Source organism: Rhinolophus sinicus, linkage group LG05 (genome assembly GCF_036562045.2).
Source record: "Rhinolophus sinicus isolate RSC01 linkage group LG05, ASM3656204v1, whole genome shotgun sequence".
Classification (NCBI taxonomy): domain Eukaryota; kingdom Metazoa; phylum Chordata; class Mammalia; order Chiroptera; family Rhinolophidae; genus Rhinolophus; species Rhinolophus sinicus.
Window position 1 is genome coordinate 40,254,794 of NC_133755.1, and position 19,917 is coordinate 40,274,710.

General features: G+C 33.8%; 1 pseudogene; it reads right to left on the reverse strand.

The window, feature by feature from the left end:
* Positions 1–6,090: 6,090 nt before the first annotated feature.
* On the reverse strand, positions 6,091–19,677 carry LOC109437544 (uncharacterized; annotated as a pseudogene).
* Between the last annotated feature and the right edge of the window lie 240 nt (positions 19,678–19,917).

Below are 19,917 nucleotides of genomic sequence, written 5' to 3' on the forward strand. Positions count from 1 at the left end.
TAAAATTAGAGTAAATTTAATAAAACACTAGATAACTCATTCACTTTACTAAGTCTGACATGAGAAATCAAAAGAAGTGAAGTTAAAGAATATAGCTAGTTAACAGAAAAAAATCATTCTAGTTTTAGGGAGATACACTCAGTAATTCTTAGCTAATCAGTTTCTTTTTTTTTCCTTTTACATTTTTCTAGCTTTATTAAATGTATTCAGCATTGTGTATGTTGAAATATACAACAGGATGATCTGATATATTTGTGTATAATGAAAAATGATTAACACAATAAGATTAGTTAACACATCCATCGCCTCACACAGTTCTCAATTTTTATGTGTGGAGTACTTTTAAGATCTTACCCTCAGCAACTTTCTAGTATACCACACAATACTGTTAAGTATACCATGCTGTACAGTAGATCCCCATAACTTATTCACCTTATAACTGAAAGTTTGTACCCTTGACCACAGCCCCCCTCCCACTGCTGGCAAACACCAATCTACTCTCTGTTTCTATGAATTCATTTTTTAATTAGATTCTACATATAAGTGAAATCATGCAGTATTTGTCCTTCTCTATCTGACTTATTTCACTTCGCATAATACTCTCGATTTCCATCCATTGTTGCAAATGATAGAAATGTCTTTCTTTTTTATGGCAGAATTAGACACACACACACACACACACACACACACACACAAACACACACATATACATATGTATGTTTTTTTCTTTATCCATTCATTCACTGATGGGCACTTAAATTATTTCCATGTTTTGGCTATTGTAAATAATGTTGCAATGAACATAGGAGTGCAGGTATTTATTCCACCTAATGATTTCATTTTCTTCAGAAACATATCCAGAAGTGGATTGAAGGATCCTACGGTAGTTCTATTTTTAGTTTTTGAGGAACCTTCATACTGTTATTCAAATAATTCTAAACAGAGATACATATTAATTTAAAAATAGGAATATCCTCACCTGCAACTATCATCACCAGTACAAACACTCACCATTTATTATGTATTTAATATATTCTTAACATAAGCACATTGTGTCAGTTAATTCTCACTACTCTATGGAGTAGGCACCCTTATTCCAATTTACTATTAAAGAAACTGAAACTTAGAGGAGAGAACCATTTGCCTACAGGTACAAATCTGCAATGGGGTAATTTGCAAGCTTCTAAGGGACATAAAAGTCAATAAGAAAAACCATGTACTCAGTGACTATATGTCTCACAGGATAAAGCAGCTATATAATAACAGTGACCCTAACTATAGGTAACTATATTTACTTATTGTATGTAGCCAGAATGAGATACTATTTACTTATTGTATGTAGCCAGAACGAGATACTATTTACTTATTGTATGTAGCCAGAATGAGATACTAAAGTCACCTTTTGAGATGATCACTTAAAAAAAATTTTCTGCCATAGATTATTTAGATCTCCTTATCATATATAAAGCCATATATTCTCAAAAGAATATGGAAATCAACCTCATTTAATCAAAGTAGATAAAACCCAGGACAGACCAGAGATGTTAAAGATGTAGAACAACCATAATTCCTTTCATCTCATCTACTAGATCATCACTGTGTCCCATAATGTAAAATATATGAAAAATATGCTGCTCTGAACTTGGGCACCTTATCATCTTACTGGGAACATAGTTCTTAAATCTCTGAACTAGTCACAAAGCAATATTAAATGAAATATAGTTAAACACTAGATTGAGTATCATTGCAACCCGTGGCTTACAGGATCTTGTCCTCATCTTCTAATGCAGACTCCAGTCTCATCTATCTGAAGTCCTTGATAGATCAGTTTGTAGGAAACCAACTTACTTCATCCTTTCCTGTTCTCTGCCTGCCCACATATCTGATCCCATAGTTTCCAGCCTCTACCGAAGCTCTAATGGTGACAAAGCTCCCCAGCCTCCCATGGACAAATGTCTTTACAGGCTACAGTCTAAGAGGGAGTTGTTAAAGTAGGGCTTTGTGTCAAAGCATAGTCTTAGGAAACCTGTATGTTTATACATAGGTATTTAAATCAGTGTTTCCTTGAGACCTCAGAAGGCATACGAAGATGATGATAATAAAAACGGCAACCACAAAAAAAACCCAGCATTACCTAATATTATTTGAGCATTTCCTATGAGCAAAGCACTATGACAAAAGTTGATATTCACTACATTCTTAATCCTCAAACAGTCCAATGATTTAGGGTCATTTTAGCCTTCATAGTTGAGGACCAAGGCAAATAAGGGTAAGAAAGCAGAAGGCACAGTATATTGGAATTAAACTCAGGGAGTTTGACTCCACTGTCCTGGCGCTGAGTTTTAGTTGTTTAGATGCTGGAATTCAGCAACACAAATACCATATGAGAAGAGAGAATGACATCCATTTAACAGGTAAGTATATGTTCAATAGACATGTTTTTTCTGACTAGTGGTGGTTTATACAATGACTAATTTAATTTTAGATAATGCTTTGCTTCCTGTAAGTATATAAAATACAACCAGGTGCCCAGTGAGATTTCACAGTCATTGTTAATGGGAGGGAGGCTGATACAAAAAAATACTTGCCCAATTAAAAGGTTAATTATGAGATGATTTTAAAACTGATTTCTTGGATTTTTTCCCACTGAAAAAGCCATTCATTCAATAAACCTATTCAACATACTTATCCACTTGCCAACCTCTTTTCAAGTTGCTATGTTTTATACTAATATTCATTCATTCACTCATTTGATGATATGATACAGCAAAGAATGAAATAATTTTCATGGAGTTTATATTCTAATTGCATGCAATAAAAGCTAAAATTAATAGTGTAGTGGAAAACCAAGGACATTTCACTTGTTAGTTCTTCACAGAAGTCAGGGAGTTGATGTTTGACCTGAAATATCTAAATAGGATTTCAACTTCAATTTAGTAGTCAGTGAAAATGCTACAAACTATAATAATTATATCTAATAAATGCATAACACTTGGTAGTTAACCAAATACTTATTTTGTCTCTCACAATATCCCTTATTTTGTCTCTCACAACATCCCTTGTTTTGTTTCTCACAATATACATATTAGGTCAAATTGTTGTCCCTGTATTACAGAGAAGGAAGTGGTAGCTTAAATTATTTGCCTAAGAATATTGAATAAGTAGTGAAGCTAGGACTGAAACTTTAAGCTGTGGTGGGAAACCAAACAAGTAAAATACTAACTAAGCTGTAAACATGCACACAAGCTTATTCAATAAAGAAGCAGTAAACAAAACTCATTTATTGTACAAGTATTTATTTCTGTTTACCAAAGGAGCCAAATGGACTACATGGCCCTTTATTTGGGCCTGGATGATTGACTAAACATTCAAATAAAGATAGGAAGGGTACACATGGAGGCAAAGCACAATTACAACATCGCAAACCAAAACAATATGTGAAGCCATGAAAGTACCTGCTGTGTTTAAGGAATTATGACTGTTGAAGGCAACTAAAGCATAGGGTCAGTGAGGAAGATACGCTAAATGAAAGTTGGAACCGTATACGGAAGAATTTATTGGCACTATGCAATGAATATATACTTAATTTCACTGGCTTTATGGAACAATTAAAAGTTTTAAATGAGAGAAGTAAATTTTGTATAATATGATTAATATTGTAGGAAATGAACACTACATCAGCAGTTTGAAGGAGGGATGGTCAAGGTAAAAGCTCTATACTTTTTTTATCTTCTCTCCACCTCATGGTATGTATATGAAGAACAGGTCATACCTTAATATGGCTAGAAGGCAGAGCAACTGGAAGACAAATTAGGAAAAAGACTGGAAAGGTATTAGGTCAAGATTCTGCAGGACTTTGATAGCTAATAATTTAACCTTTATTTTGTAGGCAGATTTTATATCACTTATGAACAAATATGTTATTGCTCATTTACATTTCCCTCAATACCTAGCATTGGATCATGAGATTGTATATATGGTAGGCAAACAGTACATTTAAAAAATTAATTTATTAATAAATATAATTTAAATAAATGTTAAATTATTAAATTAGCCTGTATTGGACTAAATCTAATCAAAACTAACAGATGCAGTAAGTGCTATGAAATCATAATGCATGCATGTATAGAAAAAAAATAACACTCATGTTCTACAAAATCAGACAATAAAAATGACAGATTTTAAGGAGACAAGGATGTTAGGGCGCTATAATTATAACCCATTAAACTTATAACTAGAGCACAACAATAAAAAATCCTAATTTTTAAAAATATTTGCACAGCTTAAAAGACATTAAATACCTAATAAATAAAGAAACACTATGATAAATATTGAACTTGCTTTTAATTAATGATGGTTAAAAGTAACTTGATGGAAGGAAGTGTAAGAAAAGGTTCAGGCTGTTGAATTATATGCAAAGGAACAAAATGCACCCAGGAAAATTGCTCACTTAGCTATCTGAGACAGAGCACATGGTCAAGTGAGCCAAGAAAGAACTTGCAACCAACGGACATCATGTACAGTATTCCTTTCCTCTACGTCTTACATGTTCACCTGTGTTAGTGAATTTAAATGTTGTTACTTGCCTGAGTATGATTACAGATATATACATATGCTTTTATTTGGTACTTTTTATTTATCCCAATTTTCTGTTTGGGATACCTATTTGACTTTTATATTGATTTTTGGTATTAACTGATATTTCCTTCATTATAATTTTTCATATCATAATTTGACATTTTGTCTTTTAGTGGTTGTCTTACTTTTAAGAAGCATACTTAACTTAAAACCTGGAGAAAATTAATCTTTTTAAATTTCTCTCAACTTTGTAAGAAACGTGGAACCTACCCTTTAACTCCAGTCACTTCCTCCCAAAAAACACTACTTTGATGATAATATTTTGTTTAATTATTCTTTCAGATTAAAGTTTTATTATATAATCAATGTTTGTTTAGAATTTCTCTCTCTCTCTCTCTCTCTCTCTCTCTCTCTCTCTCTCTCTCTCTCTCTCCTGGACTTTCTAAATGGGATTTATATTCTTCCTGAAGGATCTATTTTAGAATTCCCTTTGGAAAAGGACTGTTTGTAATAAACTCAGCTCTTATTTCTCAGAAGTTTTCTTCATGTTGCCTCATTTTTGGAAGAGTTTTCTGCATGTATAATTCTAGCTGAGCAGTTAGTTATTTTCTGTATGCCGTTAAAGATACAGTTCTCACTTTCTTTCACTTTCCATTACTGATTCAATGTCAGCTCAGTCTAATCATGATTTCTCTGCATGTAAAGTGTATCTACTTACTGAGTGGCTTTTAAAATATTTTCTGTGCTTCAGTGTTCTGCAGATTCCAGGTTGGAGGTTTCTAGGTTTGGGTTTATTATCATTTATCTTTTGAGACTTCTGCAGCTGAAAATTAAGTGTTTTCCATGAATTCTGGAAATTTCTTGCCATTATTTCTCTAAGCAGTGCCTCTGCTACATCCTACTTTTCCCTTCTGGAAATCCAGTTACATTTATATGGTGCTTTTTCCCTTATTCCATATCTCTAAACTGTCTTCTTCCATAGTTTTTCTCCTTTTGTCTTTGTGTTCTGTATTTAGGATAATTTCCTCAGATATTCCAGTCCTTAATACAACTTTTATTTCTGTATAGTTTGCTATTTAGCCCATCTTTTAGAATTTTTCTTATGACTATTATAGCTAATGTTAGATTTTTCAAACTTGCTTGATCATTTTATATTTTTATTCATATTTTCCTATCCAGCTTTTAATTTTAAATATATTTATATTTGCACTTGTTTAATATTTTATTTATATTTTATATCTATATAAATTCATTTTCTGAAATCTTTTCAGGTTTAATATTGCTATGCCTTGTTTCTGCTGGCTATCTTTCATGGTGATTTATTTCCTTGTGTGCATATGTGAGTATAATTTTCTGATTATTCACTCTTGTAATTTTATCTTTGGGAATTCTTTGAGGCCAGAAGTGAAAGTTTAATTTCCTTCCAAGTGGACTTCTTTTTTCTTACATAAAGACCCAGATAATCAAATGAGGTCCTTTTTCTTTTCTTTTTTTTTAAGATTTGCCAGCATGTCAAAAAGAACCTTTATTACTTTTACGTCTTTTATGTTTGTATGCTTTCTTAACAGATACCTTTGGAGCAGGTTCTTTCTGGGTTGGAGCTTTCTGGGTATTTTGGAGGTGCTGCCTTCTGGCCTGCAGCTTTCTGGGCAAGAACTTTCTGGGTTGAAGACTTCTTCCTTGCAGCTCATCTATTTTGCTGGAACCTATTCAGCAGGTGCTGCAGCGCCTTAGGCAGCGGGTGATTTTTGGGAAGAAGTTTTCAGAAGTGAGGCCTTTTGAATCTCTTAACTTTGAAACTTGATTATTCTCTTCCTCATTTTCTTTGCCTTTGAGACTTTACAGCAGCAAAATCTGTCATCTTGGCTTTCCTTTCTCTGGCTTCAATTCTCCAGGCCCATCTTATGGCTGCCCGCTTTGTATTGCTATCTGCCTTCTGCCAGGCTTGTCGGACATACTTCTCAGGCAGGCACTGTGTGAGAACTTGAAGATGAGCTGCATGCATTTGACAGGCATGGCCTACCTTCTCACCCGAGTGCAAGGTCTATCAACCAAAGTCCTGTTCTGATTAAAAACATCTACAATCATGACAAGGTTCCCTGCATGATGGTCAAAAGAGATGCGGGCCACCTGCCAACCTCCACAAAGTGCCTGAACAAGATGTTGGTGCTGTTCAGTGAGAAGAAATAAAGTCGTGTTTTAAAATAAATGCTTTGTAGGAGGTTTTTCTATTTGTTTCTTTTGTTTTAGTTTTCCCACAAAGGATATATTAATTAGGATCCAAACAAGGTCAGCTTGTGCTATGAAGTCTCGGAGGTGTCCCTCACCTACCACTAAAGTTTGTATAGGAAATTCCTCCTGTTATGGAATTTATTTCTAATTCAGTCTATAACTGAAAGTGTAACCCTTTGGGTTACCAGAGTAAGGCGACAGGCTCCTCAAAGACCTCTTATCTTATGTAGGCAGTAGATTTGTTTCAAGTGCACCTTGCAGAGATAGCCAAACCAAAGATTAATATCACTAGCTATGCAAAGACCTATTAGGCAAAAGTCAGTTTTAGTACTATCATATCTCTCAGGATTCCCATGATCACATTAATTTTGTATTCTGAAGAAACCAAAATTTCTTCTTAGGTATGTAATTTAAAAGTTTTATTTTACCTTTTAATTTAAATATTTCTACTTGTAATGTGGTTCAGAGTATTGAGTTTGCCTATTATCAGAAGGGCAGTCAAGATTCTCTTTTCTTTCCTTTGGCTTATATAATAAATCCCCCAAATATTGGCTGGATGAAATTAGTTGAATGGGTGAAGGAGTGGATGGCCCAGTAATCAGATGCTCTGTACCATCCCTCTATACCAGGGGTTGGCAAACAGTTTCTGCAAAGGGCCAGACAGGAATATTTTAGGCTTTGCATTCCACATGGTCTCCTACTCAACTACTGAATTTTGTTTTTTTAGAGCAAAAACAGTCACAGACAATACCTAAATGAATAAGCATGGCTGTGTTAGAAAAGGATAGAGGGAGGGAAGGAGGGAGGGAGGGAGGGAAAGAAGGACGAGGAGGAGGAGGAAAAGAAAAGGAAAGAAGGAAGGAAGGGAGGGAGGGAGGGAGGGAGGGAGGGAGGAAGGAAGGAAGGAAGGAAGGAGAAAGAAAGAAAGAAAGAAAGAAAGAAAGAAAGAAAGAAAGAAAGAAAGAAAGAAAGAAAGAAAGAAAGAGAGAGAAAGAAAAGAAAGAAAAAAAAGAATCCTATGCATTATCTGAATAAGCAGTGGTGAACACACTGGCACATCTAAGCACAGAAGTAATGACTTGAGAACTAAAATAAGTATTATGACCATTTCTCTGAAGTAGACAGATATGGTGAATCTCCACACTGTACACCAGCTTCCTAGGGAACCAAAGGAACTGAAAAGATACATCCATCTTCCCAGCTGCCCTCTGAGAACTCGCATTCTAAGAAACTATCCAGTAATCTTTCATCAGTGGTAAAGTTTGCACTGGGGTCTATATGTCATCAGATATATTGCATTTTTTTTTCAAAGAAAGGAACATACACTGTAGTGTTAGAAAAAGAGTGAATTATATCACTTGGGATTGGCTATAATATATGCCCTTGAACTGGGTGACACTGAACTGATTCTCATATGGCAAAATCAAGATTTAAAAGGTTGCTTACTTGAAAATGACTCTAGTGGTACTTCACAAAAGAGAACCTTATAAATTTAGCACGGAATAACTTTGTAAGATATGAAGCATCCCATGGAGCATACTTTAACAGTTTAATCATTAACCTAGCTTGGGCCTTTCAAAATTTTAGTTATAAATTATAAAGCATAAGAAAAGGTTCTAAGTTCAAAAATACAGTTTTTTTTCCTTTAATATAAAAGATCAGAAATAATAGCAATAGTTCATTTTTATGGATAGCCAAAAAATCCTCACATGACAAAAATTTCCAGAAGGATTGTTACCTTTGCAACTAATATTCTAAGAGAATAAATGGTTCAAAATATTGGTTAGGGACATCTGTTCTTTTAGACTCACCTTATGTCTGGACTCCATATGATATTTGCATGTTTGAAGAAATGAAAATATTAACCACTATTTTAATGCAATAATACTCATATAGATAGCCATATTTGAGTTCCCAAACTGGGCAGAATCGGAGTCAAGGTTTTTGGCGAAATCTGAGCTAGCAGCAAAACATTACCTTAAATGACATTTCCCAGCTCTCCAAATAGCACTATTGGCAGTGCCTGAACCAAAAGATGAAGCACAAAGTCCTGAGGCACTGAGGTACCATGCTTCTCTCCCTAGATCTAGACAACTCACCCAGTTATTATAGATGTCATTAACTTCCAGTTCTTGAAAAGTCCTACATTTCATAACATTTAAGACCTTAAATTCTCACCAAAAAAAGGGGATAAAAAAGATGTAACCATAGATAGAGCAATAAAGGTGATATCGTATTATTACATAATAATATTATTGTAGTATGATGTGATTTATCATAGGCGCTTTTTCTATCACTTGCACATTTTCTACATGGAATGTGATTTACTATTATAATCAGGAAAACACATACACACGCACACACAATGAATAAAGGTCAGTGTTTAAGTTCCAAGTGTTGCCTTCAGTGTACCCCATACAGTTTTGGTATATGCTCTTGCCTTTGTGGGTCTTGGCCATCTGTGGGGTGATCCATTCCCCACCCCCACCCCAGCCCTTGTTCCTTGCATCCTTCTGTTTGCCCCCAGTCTTTCAATACAAATCCCTGATCTGACATACCAGGTATTTCCAGATATGTTATCAACCCCAAATTGGAATTTCTTAAGCGACTAGAGGGAAAAAGCTAACTTTAGTTATGTTAAGGCGGTTACTTTTGAAATGCTGATAATCACTTAAAGATGAAGGCTGGTCACTAGAGGAACCAACCATGTGATTGGAGGCTTGGAACTTTTAGTCTCATCCCCCTGACCTCCTGGAAGGGGAGAGGGGTTGAGGTGGAATAATTTGCCAATTTTCAATGATTTAATCATTCATGCTATATAATGAAGCCTCCATGAAAACCCAAAGGACAGGGTTTAGAGAGCTATCAAGTCGGTGAACACTTGGAGATGTGGAGAGAGGCATGCCTAGAGAGGCCAAGAAAGCTGCGAGCCCTTTTTCTGTAACTTGCTTTAGGTATCTCTTCCATTTGGCTGTTCCTGAGTTGTGTTTTTCTTATAACTGGTGATCTAGCACTAAAATGTTTCTCTGAGTTCTTGAGCCACTCAAGCAAATTAATCTAACTATAGAAAGAGGTCGTTGGAACGTCTAATTTATAGCTAGTTGGTGAGAAGTACAGATAACAACCTAGACTTGCAACTGGCATCCTAAGTTGAAATGGACCACTGAAACCTCCAATTTGTAGTGGGTTTCTCAGAAGCATAAGTAACAACCTAGCCTTCCACTGTCCTCTGAAGTGGGCTGTGAGGAGTCTTGTAGGACTGAGCCCTCAACCTGTGGAATCTGACACTATCTTCTGGTAGAATTGAGCTGAATTTGCAGGCACCCTGCTGGTGTCGGAAAATTGCTTGGTACTGTGTGGGAAGCCCCCCCCACACATTAGAATTGAGTCTAAGAACCCATAAGACCTTTCAATCAATAGCAATTATCATATGCCTTTAATTTTCTCATTTAGTAACTGTTGCAAAGCTTCCCTTTCTTTCTTCAGTTCCTGAGAGTTTCTCACCTAATCATTCTGCTCCTCTAAAATCAAAGCAGTATCTTCTAGATTAATTTGACCTCCTAATGAAATTTTCAGGAACAAATTTCCTCCCAAAACAAAAACTCAGTTGAGTTGCGTAGATTATACTGATACTTACTCAACCCCAGAATAATTCAGTCTCTACACACAAAAACATTAACATTAATAATAATTATGTCTAACTTCCATAGGATCTTAATGTAATTCAATCCTTCCAAAGAGCCCAATTTTTAGTACTAAGAAGGAAGTCACTGGGAAGTCATATTAACAATATAATCCTTCCACAAATTCAATTTAATTAAAAACCAGGTGGTCCTCAGTTTTTCTCTAAGGCTCTATGCTAAAAAAAATCCCATTGATCATGCTTTCTATAATGAAACATTCAACTATAAACCTGGAGGAAAATGGAATAGATGAATCAAAATATCCTTTCATTTTAGTTAATATATACCTAGTATCTGGAAAGGGTTCATAATCATGACACTGAAAGTAGAAACCATGTGAGAAAAAATTGATAGATTTAGCTAATTAATTTTTTAAACTTCTCTGTATTAAACAAAAGACATAATCCAAATGCATATTTATCCTAAAAACAAAGATAACTTTTAAAAATCAACACTGAGATTAATATTGAAACCAAGGGTACTCACGATTTGATTTATGACAACAGCTTTATAAATCATTTTATTCTCTCTCTCTCTACACCTTTCATAGACCTAGCCTTTCCCTCTGGATAATCAGTAACCCCTGCGGCAGCAGAAGACAAAAACCCAGACCAGACTACTGTTCACAAGCTCTGCACCTCTGGCAGGCTAGAGATAACATCTGGACCTAAGTTTTCTGTCAGCTCTTGAGCCCAAAGGTGGAACGACCCCTTGGCTACTTTCCCTTGAAACCAGACAAGGACACCAGAGCAGACCTCAGAACTGTCCTCAAGACCTGAAGAAACTATTCATTACCCTTACCTCACCTCTGACCAATCAGCTCCAAACACGACTCTGAACCCCTAACCCATGGTATCCTGTGACTTTGCCCTATATAATCTGTAAACTGCATACCATCTGGGAGCTGGGTATTTTACGGCATGAGCTCCTCACATACCAGATTGGTCAATTCTATAATAAACTATCTCCTTTCTGTATTGCAAACTCCTGTGCATGCATTTCTTTCAGGCAGTACTTGCAGGCAGATGGACTCAAATACTGGGGTTCGGTAACAATATGTCAATAGAAAAATGGGCAAAAATCACATGATTATGAATTTCACACAAAATAAAAATGGCCATAAACCCAGAAAAAAATGTTCATCAGTTTAGTAACCAAAAAGTGCAAAGTAAAAGAGTAAAATATTGTCAATGTTTTAACTTAGAAAAATGGTTTATATTAGTATTTGCAAGAATTAGAGAAATAATTGCTAAGATCCATTGCTGGTAGAAAGGCAAAAGTTAAAATCTTTCTGAGGAACAGTTTAGCAACATGAAAAAAAAGCCTGAAATATTTGCATATAGCAAATCCACCCTTTCAAAATTTACCCTTATAAAATAATCTGATCTGCAATGGTGTCCAGCATGTCACAGTTGAAAAACTTTCAACATCCTGAATGCCCATAGAGGACTTGGTTGAATAAGCCATGGTATATCCATGCACTGTAATACTATGCAAAGATTGAATATTTGTAGAAGAAGACTATATCATGATGTGAGAAGAAATTGAAACTATATCAAATGGGAAAAAAATTAAAAGCAATAAGTATACTATGTGGTCAGACAATTAAGTTCACGAACTCATCCTAGAAAAAGGGCCACATACCTCATTCTTGAATATCACTACAGTCACCTTCAAAGTGCTCTCCTTGGGAACCATGCACTAATGCCAGCACCTAGTCCACCTTTCAAAGCAATTTTGGAACTCTTTTTTGGGAATGGCCATCAGAGCTGTCATTGTATTACCCTTGATGTCCTGAATGTCATCAAAATGTCTTCCTTTCAATATTTATCTTTGAGTAAAGAAAGAAGTCATTGGGTGGCAGATCAGGAGAGTAGGGAGGGTGTTCCAATACATTTACTTGTTTACTGGCTAAAAGCTCCCCTCGCAGACAGTTTCATGTGAGCTTGTACATTGTCGTGATGCAAGAGTCATAAATTGCTGGTGAAAAGTTCAGGTCGTCTAACTTTTTCACACAGTGTTTTCAGCACTTACAAATAGTAAACTTGGTTAACTATTTGTCCAGTTGGTACAAATTCATAATGAATAATCCCAAAAAAAGGTTAGCAACATCATTGCAACAAGTTCACAATCTTAACTGTCACTCTTGTATCTTTGATTGCAAGTTCAGCAAATTTTTTTAAAAATATATTAAAAATTCTTTTGTGTCTCATCTAATCTGTCCTTGATCCATTTTTCTACCAGTATTTTAGCTTTTTTATGCGTTAACTTGTATGAGTTGTTTGACCATAAAGATACAAAGTTTCTGAAACAGTTGCTCCTAATAGTTTTTTTCTAGGTTATTTTATACCAGGTTTGTTGTTGTTGTTGCTATTATTCAAAAATTATTTTTTATGTAGTCAAATCTATGGATTTTCTCTTTGTGATTTTTTTTTCTTTTACATGCTTAAGAGTATTCATCATCACTAAATCAGACTGTCAACTCTATTTTTTTACAGTTTCCTGAGAGCTCATATTTTTATTTTACATTTATCTCTTTAACCCATCTAGAATTTATATTAGTATATGACATGAAATGAGAGTAGATTTAATAGATCTTTTTTCCTCACATGTATTAAGTAACCATCCCTGGGCCACTTCTTAAAATTGAGTTGATCAACTTAATAGAGTTTTATATATTTGAATTTGTCTAGATTTTCCTTCTATTCCATTCTTTTTTGTCAAAATGACACTGTCTTGAGTATTGTAGCTTTATATCCTATATGACAATTGTATTGACTATTTGCCCCTGTTCATCTTGAGAGATGAACTTAGATTTACTGTGGAAAAGTTAAAAATATATATTTAAAAAAAAGAAGAAAATCTTACCTTTTTAATAGTATAAATTCCCTGAATTAAGATGAAAAAATAGACATCTTTTAATATATTTCATCTTTCATAAAATTGTCTCTTAAGTCTCAGCAAACTTTCACCATTTTCATTGTAGAGTCCCCACGTGTTTTTACTTGCTAATATTACATCAAGATATTTTTGTTTCATTATTTTCTAACTTTTTAGACAGCATGAGAGCAGATCACTCACAGAAGTTATTCTAAAAACTTATTTTAAAATCAATTCTGACACACATAATTTGGAAGCAATAAATAAGCTATAAGCTTTTCAGAAGGACAATGAAGTAATGCAGAGTAGAACATGGCAAATAAATAAGCAAATGTAAAATATGACAAATATCTATATTCAGTAAAAGAGGTAAATTAAGATTCTCTCATGGATTTCCTTTCCTTAAAATAAGAGACAATCTCAAAGTAAAATTTGAAATTCATCTTTTCAAAAGTCTTCAGACAGCACATATATTGAAATTCCCACAGAAAGATTTATATTTAAAATTGTATGATGCCATAATGTTGTACTTTTCAACAATCACATTTAAAAGGTACAGTATATTAAAACAGTTAATCAGTTTTCTGGATCACACACTATTAACTCTCCTGGCCAGGCAATGTGGTTGGGGTGAGGAAGAAAGCAGGAATGCCCTCCCTCTGTGTAGCATGAATGAGAGCAATAGCTGTTAAGAGGAAAGCTCAATTCCCTTGGATTCAACCCTACTATACAACAGATGTGGTGGTTCCCATAATGCAAATGCCAAGGGGGATTTAGGCTGGACTAAGAAGATATCCTTTATAGTAGAAGAGTAAAATGCAAGAATTCTTTGGAGATTGGAGAGCAAGCAAATCCTCAGAATTACCCCTGGTTGCTGAGATTTTTGACACCAGAAAAATCCATAGCACATGTTCCCTAGAAAACACAGTGTGACTTTCTAGAAAACAAAATATAAACCCAGTGTAAAGATATGCACATTGGTTATTTGTTAGATATATTTAACGATGACCTAAGAACAGGTACTATAAATAATCTCAATCAACTTGAAACCAAAATACAAAGGATCTGAAGGAATAAACAAATGTCAGGTTTGAGGAAACATTTAAGTCAGTATTTAATCCAACTAGTTCATCCACAAAACCCAATGTTTGTAAAATATGGAATATTGATTAACTCAGAGGTGACCACTGAATTTTCATACCAACCCTTTTAAAAGAAAATCCTTGTAAAGTGTGTTTCTTCAACTTCAATCTTAATAACTGCAGAACATAAGCATAAGTCTATTATTACTGCAGCGAATTTTCCAAAATCATAATTTTGAATTGTTTCTAGTATCAGCTTATTTTACATTCAACTTTTTCTTCTAAATATCAAAAAAGATTCCAATCTCTCATCCTTTGACAGTATTGCTAAGGTAAAATTTAACATTCTGGGTTAATATTATTAACCAAACATTGAGATGGGGGAAATGAGATTGATTTACAAAAGTGTTGGTAAAAGATAACCAAAAATATCCACAATTCTCTAGCTTCATTATTCAATCTATTTTCTGCAAAAACCTCAAAGTATTCATTAAAATAGTATCAGGTTTAAAATCAAAGGTACAAAGTGTGTGTTTTTATGAGAAAACATAACATGACAAAATACCTCCTGTTCACCGGAAAGCCCTTCAATGAACTAAAAGTGAATTTCCCAAGAAGTTGGATTAATTCATGATTTCAATAGCAACTATATTTCACATTGTGGTGTCATATTGTTTACTTATGAACTGACAAAGCTGGAAATTTCTATAGAAATCTGATTTGTCTTCAAACACAGAACTCAACAAAACTCATGAGAGAATGAATATATGTTAAGCAAAATTTGAAGAACATCCCACAAAAATTTTCTGAAATAAGAGTTGACTCACCATTTCTGGTTTTCTGATAAAAGAGAATTTATGGTTACACAACTTGTTAGCATTCAGTTTATATAACATGATTGTTATATAAACACTTTGGTGGAAAATAGCTTACTTAACCAAATAACTATTCTGAACTAGTAACTGAGCCTTAGTGAGAAAATTCAGTTCTAGCACACACTGAAATGAAACATTATTAGATGGAAAAGTACAGGGTGACAGAGATGATGATGATTCTCATTTACACTGGATTTTTAAAGACGGAATTTAACAAAGTGACTATGTGTCTTTTTAACATCCAGGGAACAAAGCCAGAGATCTGAGAACAGTTAGTCAGTGCTCTAAAAAAAAAAGGTTAAAAAATCACCAATTCTGACAAATGTAAGTAGGTACTGGATTGAATAAAAGTGGTTTTTAATGGACAATGGTACACTGTTCTCTAAGCTGTCTAATGAGGCAAAGATTAAAAACAGCCATTTTAGGAAATAACAGGGCTGAGTTGTACTGTGATCTTTCAGTTGTTGAAGATATTGAAAATTTATTTTAAAATCTTGCTAAAAAATCAGGTTGCTATTATTTTAGAAATATGCAATTCTATTTGTAATTTCTATGATAGTAAATGAACACCAATAAAACCCAGGGTCCTAAGTCAGATATAACTTTCTTCAAATATTATAGTCATAGTTCTCAGAAAATAAATGTAAAAATCAATTATTAACATGCTCACTTAAGACTCTGGTCTACTTATATGTTCATATTTGGATTTTAGTTTCTTTTATCAAGCAGGAAAAGTGAGAAATGAAAATATGTTTAGAGCTTTCAAAAGAACAGGTTATAGAGAATGTAATATATGAAAAAATAAAAGCATAATGCAACCCAGTAGATATAGTAATAATAATAAAGTTGGTAAAACACAAGTAAATTACTGCAATTGAAAAAACATGTTGTAAAGAAATATTAATATATCCACACTCACTACAATGGTTAAAACTGAAAAAGCCAATACCACCAAGTGTTGGTGAGGAGGAGGCATAACTAAAACTCTTACAATTTTCTGGTAGAATGAAAATACTACAGACACTCTGAAAAACAATTTAATAGTTTTTCTTTTTTTTTCTAATTCAATGTATGTGTATCATGTGACCATGCATTCCCACGTCTAGATATTTACCCAAGAGAAATCAAAACTTAGGTTCACTCAAAAAAACCTGCACGCAAATGTTTCCAACAGGTTTATTCATAATTACCAAAAACTGGAAAGAACAGGTCCTCAAAAGGTAAATGGAAACAAACTATGGTATATCTATACAGTACAATACTATTCAGCAATGACATGGAAAATTTTATTGATTTATGCAACATGAGTAAAAAAAGCATTATGCTAAGTGAAAGAAGCCAGATACAAAAAAAGCACACCATGATTTCATTGATACAAAATTCTAAAAAAGTCAAAACTATAATGAAAGAAAGATCAGTGGCTGCCAGGAGTCAGGGTGTATATACAGGAAATTGACTTCAAAAGGGTAGGAAAGACATTTTGGAAAATGTTCAATATCATAATTGTGGTGGTTACATGGCTATACAAATACGCTAAAACTCACTGAATTATGTATTCAAACTTGGTAAATTTTGCTGTTTGCAAATAATACCTCAATAAAGTTGATTTTAAAAGTACAAAAGTATAAATTTTCTAATCTGTATTTGCCTTAAAAAGAGGATAATTGATGAAACACTTAGAAAAAGAAAAGGAAAATCAACAATGTAAGGTTATACCAAACATCATACCTATTAACAAATCAAATCAATAACCTATGTGATATTGTGAATCAATGGCCAAACAACACTGGCATAGCTCGATAATGGAAATATTGTCATTGAGAGTTGCAAAAAATGGGGTCATGATGCTCTGTAATGGAAAAAGCTGTTTCAGCATGGATTCCACTCAGGAAGTTACTCTTGTCATTTTTCTACCTCAGGAAGCAAATATAAACTTTATCATTGTAGGATGGGAGAGAATGCTAGTAGAGGCAGAGTAAATAGATATAGGAAAAAACACTCAAGTTAGAGAGAGAGAGAAAGAAAGATACAGAGCCAAGGAAGACAAACCATTATTTTGGTTAATGCCCCTATTTTAAAAAAGCTTATTGAAAGAAGCAGGTATGTGCGGAAATCCATTAAAAAGAAAAGTTATTTGATATTAATTTTAATTAAATAAAATTTAAAAAGCAAAAATGAAAAACTGAAAAAAATCACAATAAAGATTCTAAAAATAAGAAGCAATATCTTCGCACAAAACAGCAAGGGACAAGAGTGATTTGAAACATGCAGCCACACTGATTAAACTTTCCCAAAAGTTTCTAACTGAACCTAAAGATACATCAGTTTTCAACATTTATCCTTTTTCTTTGAATATGCTTACACAAATGTATAATAAAATGCCTATGGTTCTCATTTAAGCATGTGTGTTCAATTATTCTCAAGCAGTTCTTTGTCATCAAATTTAGATTACTGGACTGTACAGACTATATTACAGTGAAGAGTGAAAAAATCATAAAAAAATTTTTCTCTAAGCTTTAAAAAGCATTAATATGGATCAAATGAGTATTACAGAAGTTGAGGAATGAGAAAAAAATTTAAGGATCAGGATGATTTTACAATAAAAAAATAAACAAATATACAAATATAAATGGGCATGTGTACCTGTGCGCTCGTGTGTGTGTAATGTCCTGTCTCTTTGAGTTATGAAGTTTATTTTTAACAAAGTGCTGAAAACAGTATAAGAGTCCAATGTGCAGAGCCACTAATTTTGTCTACTTCCCTTGCCACTTAGATTTCAATTTCTTACAAGTTATAAAATGACTTGTTATAACACATTATTAGTACATTAGTCTGATAGTCTGCAAGAACTTAGTTCTCAGTGAATAATGCCAATATTGTTCATATAAGTTTGAAATACAAATTTGAACAAATATTAACACTATAAGTGATTAGCTAACAGAATGGAAAAAGACACGATTTGAAAAGAATGCAATTGAAGGAGCTAATAATGACAAGTTGGAACAGAAAATGCATCTATACAATTAAGGGAAAATGCTTAGCAAATTTATATTCCCACCAAATTAGAATGCTGAACTAATGAAGGGAAATCCTTAAAAACAATTATATACAAGAAAACAGGTCCATGATCATCTGCTCTATGAAGGACTTAGAAATGTTTTCATCACTCAAAACATTCATCATGCAAGACACATGTTACTCTTAACTGAATAGGTAGTGATCACATCTTAAATTATTTATTAGCATAAAACCCAGTTCTGTCTAGTTTAAAAGGCAGTAACTCAATTTTAATGATTTGGATTTAATATACTACAGTTTTTTCTGTGAATTGAAGGAATTGCAGATCTTTGTTAAAATTAATGAAACACTGAACCAAATACCTGAATCCTGGGTAGATATATAAATATGTCTGAAAAAAAAAACAAAAAAAAAAAAAACAGATGCATATGTTATATAATTTGTATTCTACCCAATTAAGAAATAAAATAATGTTGGACCTGTAAGTAAACGGGTTCAAGTCCCAACAAAGCACCAATATCAAGAAACCATTACTTAATGTTCAAGAGAATGATGGTTAGCCGAATGCAACGTTCTACTTCCCAAGAAAAGAACTGATGGCAGGCCAAAGTAGCTTTCTATACCCAAATCATCTATCAGACGCTTGAGAACCATAGACAACAATAGAACATGTCTTATTCTACCGACTCTGCATGCAAGTGCATGATGTTGCTGCAAACTAGGAATTAAGTGAAAAGTTATTGGCACTTAAACCAAAGTGTCTCATCCAGTCCATTCTGGATTTGACAACTCATGACTCCTTCCAAATTTTTTCCATCTTTTTCACTTTCATATCACAGGTTCCTTCAAACAAGATGTTCCCCAAATCACAAGCTACAGAATACAAGATAACCATCTGTTTTAGTTCCTTTCCCAACAGAAGGAAGACTCATTTCCTTCACTCTCCCATTTTCAAAGTAGATGCTCTCCATATAAAGCACCATTCATTGCTGCAGTATTGGCTAAAGGGTTCATGGTATTGTTTCATAATGACATCCATCTTTCTTTCTATTTCTGTAGAAATTAGAAAAAAAATAATAGATATAAATTAGAAAATGCTTTGCTCCCAGAAAAGTGCAAATTTTAATTCCTATGCCTGTGCATCTCCAACTACTTCTACGCATTCACATACATTTGTTCTACATCTACACTCATCATTCTTGCAAATGCAACAGCGGGCATACTCGGCCCTCTTCTAAAAGCAACAAGGAGATTGGCCTTTTGCAAAATTATTCTGTACTGTTCTGTGGCCACAGTAGCACTTTTCACAGTTGGGATTATTCTCCACATTGTTGTATCCAGTCAAAGCCACTCAAGAATTCCTATGGTCCCAGCAGCACTAAAAATACATAACAGCCTCCTTACAATAATGGCTGTGAATCACAGCATTCCTCGGCTGACATAAGTAGTTAAAATAGTTGAAAAAAAAGTTAAATAAAACTTTTAAAAAAGTTCAAGTAAAAAAAAAAAAAAATGAAAAGGGGGTTGAAAAGGACTCCCCTACCGTCTAACAATATTAAAGTCTGTCTC